General features: G+C 34.9%; 1 non-coding gene across 1 annotated transcript; it reads right to left on the reverse strand.

Annotated features, from left to right (window-relative positions):
• Positions 1–7512: 7512 nt before the first annotated feature.
• Positions 7513–7618, reverse strand: LOC137730382 (small nucleolar RNA R71). Its single transcript, XR_011068142.1, has one exon. It is a non-coding gene; the product is annotated as a small nucleolar RNA R71 (small nucleolar RNA).
• Positions 7619–8075: the final 457 nt, after the last annotated feature.

Below are 8075 nucleotides of genomic sequence, written 5' to 3' on the forward strand. Positions count from 1 at the left end.
GAGGTGATGGTTGGGGTCTAGTTATAGTTTTTCCGAACGGACCAAAATCCAAACGATTAAGCTGTTCTAAAATTTTGTCACCGGACCACTCTCTGGCTCTTAGGTGAAGCTCTATTTTTCTGTCAAACCCTTTGTGCTTCTCATGCCCTCGTGGTCCCAAGGAAACCATCTTCGATAACCTAGATAACAAACTTTTCCAGCATGCCAAGCAGATGTAACGTCATCTTTATAAACTGGACATGCCATATAACCCTTAATGCTCTACCGAGAAACCATGGCATATACAGGAAAATCGTTTACATTCCACATCATTGTTGCCTAAATTGTGAACGTCTTCCCAGTAGACTTATCGTACATATAGACACTGTTTTCCATAAATCTTTTAGCTCATCAACCAACGGTCACAAATAAACATCAATAGACTTACCGAGATCCTCAGTTATCAAATAAGCCATCATCATATATTCTTTCTTCATGCATTTCCAAGGCGACAAATTATACGAAAAAATGAATAACGATTTAGAACCCCGAAAGGATTGAATGCATCAGTGGCAAGTCTTAACCTAACGTTACAAGATTCAATTGCAAACTCAGGGTACATCCGATCGAAATCTTTTCGTGCCTCTCTATTTGTAGGATGCCTTATCACGTCATCATCCACCCGATTTTCTTTATGCCATCTTATGTCACTTGTAGTATGCATTGACATATACTACCGTTGCAACCTCAACTTTAGTGGCAAATAGCTCATATGTTTCTATAGAATTTGCGTCGCTCTATTCTACGATGTCATTTTGAACCTCGAATCCTTACATACTAGGCATTTGCCAAACGCTTTATTCCCCTTATAGACAATATACAATTATTGTTGCTAGCTTGAAGTTTTTCATAAACCAATCCCAAACCATTCAACACCTTCTGCGCACTTTTATGATCTTTCAGCAAACTAATGTCCTTTGGCAGTGTTCTCTTGAAAACCCCAAAAAAATAGTCTAAGCATTGGTTCGAAATTTGATGCTTTATTTTTCCATGCATTAACTCCACAGTGACCTTCAACACTGAATAGTTTTTGCATCCCGGGTATAATTCTTGGTTGGCACTTTTTAACAGTTTTTCATATTGTTGAAAAGCTTCACTATTGATGGGTTCATGCATATCATCATCCCCTCTCTTAGGTTCAACATTTTCCACTAGTATCATATTTGACAACGAAGCATAGTCTAATTGTTCCCCATGATGATTCCAAGTTGTATAGATCTCTGTCATCCCATTTCTTACTAAGTGAAATAGAATATCTTCAAGAGTCTCCCTTAAGGTGTTACACCTCCTACACAGACATCGGATTTTAGTTGCCCTTGGGTTGTGTCTGGATGCGAACTCAATAAACTCATTTATTCCATCCAAGTCATCGGATGCACATTTGTTCAAATTCTGGATCCACTGTCTGTCCATAATGTTTGCAAGCACAATAAAATTCCAATCACTGCACAACTCCAATGAGATATTGTCACATTATGCCTCTAGTTAGGGCTCTAATCCTATTTGGGAGTGCATAGTTATGTGACAAAGTTTACGGCTTCATCGGATCTTAATCTTAATGTGGGAAAATTCTAGCAATATCTTCCTACAGTTCTTCAAGTGCCCGACGTAGATATCAAAATACCTATCCAGCACTCAAAGAACGTAAAGAGATGTGACCAAAATTCCCACGATCGAAACCTAATCTTTGAACCGAAAACTACACCCCATAATTATGCATTCCCAAATTGTCCAAATAGTGGGACAATTCAAGAATCAATTAGACCGTAGCGTCATGTTTTCGCTTCCATGCACGAAATCTACTAATCCTCGAACGAGAGACTAAGCTTTTATTGAAACTACACATGCGAAGTTAATTACTATTAACGTACAACACAAAACAATTTTGTACTTGTCATACACATTTGGTTTTCATCCAAAAACCAAATACGAACAATACACCTTTAATTAACAAACAAATTAACAACCTATTTAACAAACCTAATTAACAAACCTCATTAACAATTCTAATTAACAAACAAATTACCTAATGCAAATAACTCCTAATTAAAAAAAATTAATATACCTCTAATTTCGTCATTCACAAAGCAATAATTGTAGACACCAACCCTATACATAACACATTTAATGGCGATGGTTTGAATTCACAACAAAATTTTGAAATACAAAATGAAAACGCTTATTGAATACAGCATGATAGTTTGATTCACGTAGAGATGATAGAGATTGAAATCAAGGGAATTTGAGAAGATGAGGTATTTGAGAGTGGACGAAAGAGGCAGCACTACAGTGTGCAAGGAGGAAGGATGGCAGAGGCAGCAACTGCAAAATTTGCAGTTTCTACCTCTGCACTTGAGGAATATGACCTTAAACATGAAGACTTTGCACAACAAAATAGTCGTCGCGCAAAACCTACAAGCTCGAAATTTGGCACCAAAAGTAACTGTGTTTTTCTCCCTTTACACTAGGAAGCATTCATCGTGCAAGAATCTTTGCAAGACAAAATAATACTTCGTCGCAAAAATTTAATGCGACTAATATATCGTCACACAAAAGTTTTAGCAACGAAAGATTAAGTAATTGATTATAATTATGAAGTTTACATAAACATAGATCTATATTGTCTATGTTTACGTAACTTCATAATTACAAACAAATACTTAAACATAATATTGATTCTCATAATTGAAACTTAAATTAATTAAATTAACCAAGTAAATAAATTAAACAACAAAACATTAATGCAATGCAAATTTAATCCAAATACATAATTTAAATGAAAAATTATAAACATCGTCCTCAAATACATAAATTTAAAAACAAGTATCGGTCCACAACTCTTAATAAACTACTGCTCTACTGGTCTTCAACATTTCCCTTAATTGCTGCATCTCGATGCACATTAGAAAACCACTGTTGGTAACCCCTCTTCAACGTCTAATCGACTAAGTTCATCAACTCTTGGTTCGTAACATCAAGAGTATAGTTACAATATTACACATTTAAATAATTACAACATAATCTTTATAATAAACTATTTAACAAAATTAATTATATTTTACTTATTCACACTTACTAATAATTTATCCATCAAAGACTTCTTTAGGTCCTTGGGCACATATTTCCAAGACATCCACTCCGTAGTAGAAGAGTTGGTCCGCAGTGCTGCCCCAACCGAATGCGCAAACTCTGCATATCTTGTCGTACACCACACGTTCATCTCATCTAGGATGATTTACGGACGATGGCTTTCCTCCATTCGAGCCCGGACCGCCGCTCTCCTAGTTTTCTTATTATCGGTCATCTCGCAAAACCTTTGTGATAACAAAATTTGTGAAAGATTAGGGTTGTAGAGGAAAATAATGTGAAGAAAACTGCAAAATAAACTGTGCTTATAAAGAACACTCAACACTTTGTGTGCCAAATCAGGACTAGAAGAGTTGCACGACGACACCTTCGTTATGCAAAGTACAAAATAAATACACAGTAAATACGACAACTTCAACGCCCACCAACCATTTTAGCTTTGTTTTACACGATGCAGCTTTGTCGCGCAATGGAAGACGTAAATATGCAGTAAATACAACGACTTTAACGCTCACCAACCATTTCATAGTCTTTTTGCACAATGAATGTGTCGTCCACAAAGGTCTGAGTAATGAAACTGTAGTCCCTTAAAGGTTTGCATGACAATATGTACATATTTATTTTATTTCATCTCGAAAACATTTTCTCAAAATACCAATGTCATCAAATTTTGGTGTAAACTAACCATCTAAGTTAGTTAACCCAAAGTTCGACGACCGGTCAATATTAGTATATTGAAAATCTATTCTCGAGACGAAAAAAAATAAATACAGTGTACATAAATTTATTATTCCAAATAGAAATTAAATGTCATTATTTAATAAACCATAAACATTGTAAAATAAAAATAAAAATAAAAAATAAAAAATAAACTATTCTAATCTTCTGTTGGTGGTTCAGGTACTCACTACAGCTCTGCCTCACGTTCAACATCAAACTTCAACTCCCAGGAATGATACTTGAACATGATGTTGATGCACTTTATTAGATTTGTGTCACTTTTGTCAATGTCCCGATCAAGCTAATATGCAAAATTAATAGATTATAAATCTCACTAATATATTTTATATGACGAACTAAATTATTATTTGACTAATTAAAAATTAACACGTGCTTCTAACTCATTGATCATGACCGTCTTTATCGCCTAGCGAACGTCTCTCCAAGACTCACAATCCACACCGCATATGTCACGCACCAATACCCCAACGTCGATCCTAAACCTGTTGACCATATCTGACTTCTATCCTATTAATTCTGCATAAGTGATTCGGTAGCGGCTCTAACCATAAGTGTATCGCACGCGTGGCACGTCTCTCTTCTTTTTCTCGTATACCAACAAAATATACACTTATAATATTCAAACTAAATATTTAATTAACTTATACTACAAACAAAATTTAGTACATATTACCTTTCCAAAACTCGGCCATCGCATTCATAAATGCAAACAAAAATTGGAATAATAATTTGGAAATAGTAAGGAGTTTTTGCTTTGAATTGTGAAGAGGAAAAGCGAAACTGACAATTTATCAGAAATTTGGCTTTTTGCATGACGATCAATACTCTGACTAAACAAACTAATAGTCTAGTAAATGTTGGAACATTTGCATGACAAGTGTTCGTCATGCAATGTCATGCACACCGTAGATGTTTTTTGGCGCTAATATGCACGTTTCCGCGTGTTTTTCTGCAAACCTTTGCATGACAAAGTGCGTTTTTCATCGCTTGCGTGACAAAATTATGCATCGCACAAATATTTTGGCCCATTAAATTTTATTCGATGAACTTGAGCGATAGATTAATATGTTCAGTAGCTAACTGCTTTTGCATGACAAATTGCTATTCCTCACACAAAGTTTTGTCACACAAATGGTTTTTTTTTTACTAGTGTTAGGCCAATGGATCTCTGATGCCTAAGTTAGTTTCTCTGAAAAAAGTATGTGTTTAGGGCTTTTAGGGGTAGCAAAAACTTTCCGAAATTTGGTAGAATTGGAGATATATATAAGGGAGAGGGTTGGCCATGGTGTGGGATTTTTACCCTACACATGGTGGCATCCTACTGGCCAAAGTGTATGGAGAGAATATTCTCAACATATTAAATAGGAAATAATATCTTGAGATAATGGTGTAAATATCCCTAATTGATTTTAATAGGGATTATTTACTTGAATGGAGTCAATATTCAATTGGGAATGTACTAAAGATAGAATTTGGGTAATTAATCCTTATCTTTAATGCTTTGACTTTTCCTTGCTGATGAGTAGATTTTATATTATATATTTAACCCTATTTTTATTATATTTTGGTTATTATTTTGGAAAATTTTGATACTTTGAATTGTATTTTCAATATAGGACTTTCGACTTCTCTGCAGCAAAACATGGTCAAATGGATGAATTTTGGAGTAATTCTAGTTGGAGGACGTTTGTGGGTCACTTGGCTTGATCGTATCAAATATTAGATTTTTCCACCAAACGGTTATTTTCTGGTGATAGAATAAAGAAGCAGTGCGCGGTGCTGGAATAGTGACGTTTTGGGCTTGAATTGCATTTTTGGAGCCCAAGATGACCTCGGATGAGTTTGTGGCCTTCTGGAGATGTGTTTAGAACGTCTCGATCTTCAAAACAAGTTATTATGGTCTGGATTTGGAGGATATTTGAGGCTAAAACGTGGCTGGACAGTTTCTGTGCAGATTCTCCTAGTTTAATTAGGACTTTATTTTCTAAGTTATTTTATTATTATTTAGTTTCCTAGTTGGAGTAAAAGACCGGGGTTTTTGGGATTGTGAAATGGCATAACAGGATATATTGCTTTGCTATTCTCAGTTTTAGCTCCACGCTTTCTTTTATCAACTTTGGAGACAAAGAGAAATTGCTAGGGTTCTTGAAGATTTTCTACTTCAAAGTGTTTTCATTCTAATAATATTTTCTATGATTTTAATTATGAGTATGCGTAACTAATTCCTTTTGCTAGGGCGAAACCTTGAGCCTTAGTATGAATATGTAATTTTTATTTAATTGTTTATGATTGATTGTATGCATACTTTGAATTATTGATCACCATTACGATCTTTAGAAAAGTAATTCAATGCAATTTTGGTCGGAAGGTTCCCTAAAATTCATGCTGGCTTCTTGTGGTTAATAATTGTAATTTCACTTAAGATGAACACCACGTCTTAAGGGTTGCATGGTTTTTCAAAGTGTTTTCATAAAGCATAATGAGTCTTTCATGTTCATATTTGATCTGAACGTCCAGACGGGTTGCATGTTAGATATACGTTCTATGTTGGAGGTTCCAAGTTGAATATAAATTAGGAAAACCTAACCTTCAAAGTCGCATGTGTAGAGCATAAGTAATTGGTAAAAATTCGTAGCATTGCTAGGTGATGGTGGAACCCTAGTGCTTTTATAAATTGGTATTTAAAACTCTTTTCTTTATCATATTAGTTTTGGGAAAATTTATTATTTGTTTTTAATTAAAATTCGTTTTTAATATAACCCAAATTCAACATCACCTTTCTAAATTTTTAGTTCTAAGTAGTTAATTAGGAATTTTTTTTGCATAATTTATCAAAATAGTCCTTGAGGAGAACGACCTTGCATGAGCATCTATACTACAACATCCTTGTATTCTTGCAAGTATTTCATGTGATTTTGACACTATTTGTATAGACGGTAAAATCGCTATCAAGAAATTGGCGCCATCACCAGGGATTATTTTAGTTAAATTTTTGTTTAAACTTTTCCTGGTTTCTTATTTTTCGTCAAAAAAAATATTATTTTAATTCAGATTATTTTACTATTCTCGTTTTGACTACAGAATTTTCACAATGCATGGTCAGCACCAGATCACAACCTACACAGCTTGTTCAATTTGACTCAAAGCCTAAAAGGACATTACGAAAGCAACGTAGAGAATAGTTTTTAGCATCCAATCCTTCCCTTAACGAGACTTTTTTGCAATACCTGTTTTTAGGCGTTTTAGACAGCACAGAAACAATGGCTTTCGCCATGCCCAAGGTTGGGCAACCTTTGAGAGAAACACTAGTAGCCTGTGTCAATGAATTACCGAGTTGCATTGTTCATCCAGAAGATGAAGGCGATACTTTTGAGATTAGACATCACATTTTGGAAATTTTGCCTACTTTTCATGGATTAGCTCATGACAACCCTAACATGCGTATTACTGAATTTATGATGGGTTGCAAGAATATTTTGGTAAAAGGGTTTTCTACAGAGTCTATTAAGCTTTGTCTTTTTCCCTATACTTTAAAGAACAAGGCAAAAACATGGCTTTTTACACTCCCATCTGGGAGCATCACTTCCTGGGCACAGTTAAGCGAAAAATTCTTAAGCAAGTTTTATCCAGCATCCAAGACTCTTGACATAAGAACTAAAATTCTACCTTTTGTTCAAAAACCTAATGAAGAATTCCATGACGCTTGGGAGCGATTTTTAGATTTATTCAGAAAGTGCCCACATGCTGATATTAATAGGGACACAAGAATGCAAATATTATACAGGGGTCTAAATCCAACTACCAAGAGTTATGTCAATGCATCATCCGGAGGTTCATTTTCGGATAAAAATGCCCAACAATCATGTCAGTTATTTGAGAAAATGGCTACAGAGACGCAACAATGGGCAGCAGACTAGACCCAAGACGTTTTTTATATGTCAATTGCAACTCCACATGTATCAACTCAAATCGCAAAAATGGAGAAAAAACTTGAAAATCTTGGCTCAAAATTTGACATGTTTTTGCAGAAAATAATAGTACCAGTGCAGCAAGTTGTTGTACAACAATTTGCAGTATCTGCAGCGTGCTATATCTACCCACACAAGGAGGTCTCTCTCGAACATGTGGCAAAACAAGTAAATGCATTTAACAATTTTCAAAAACCCAGAAATGACCCATATTCTAATTTTTACAACCCATGTTGAAGG

The sequence above is a fragment of the Pyrus communis genome, chromosome 3, assembly GCF_963583255.1.
Source record: "Pyrus communis chromosome 3, drPyrComm1.1, whole genome shotgun sequence".
Classification (NCBI taxonomy): Eukaryota; Viridiplantae; Streptophyta; class Magnoliopsida; order Rosales; family Rosaceae; genus Pyrus; species Pyrus communis.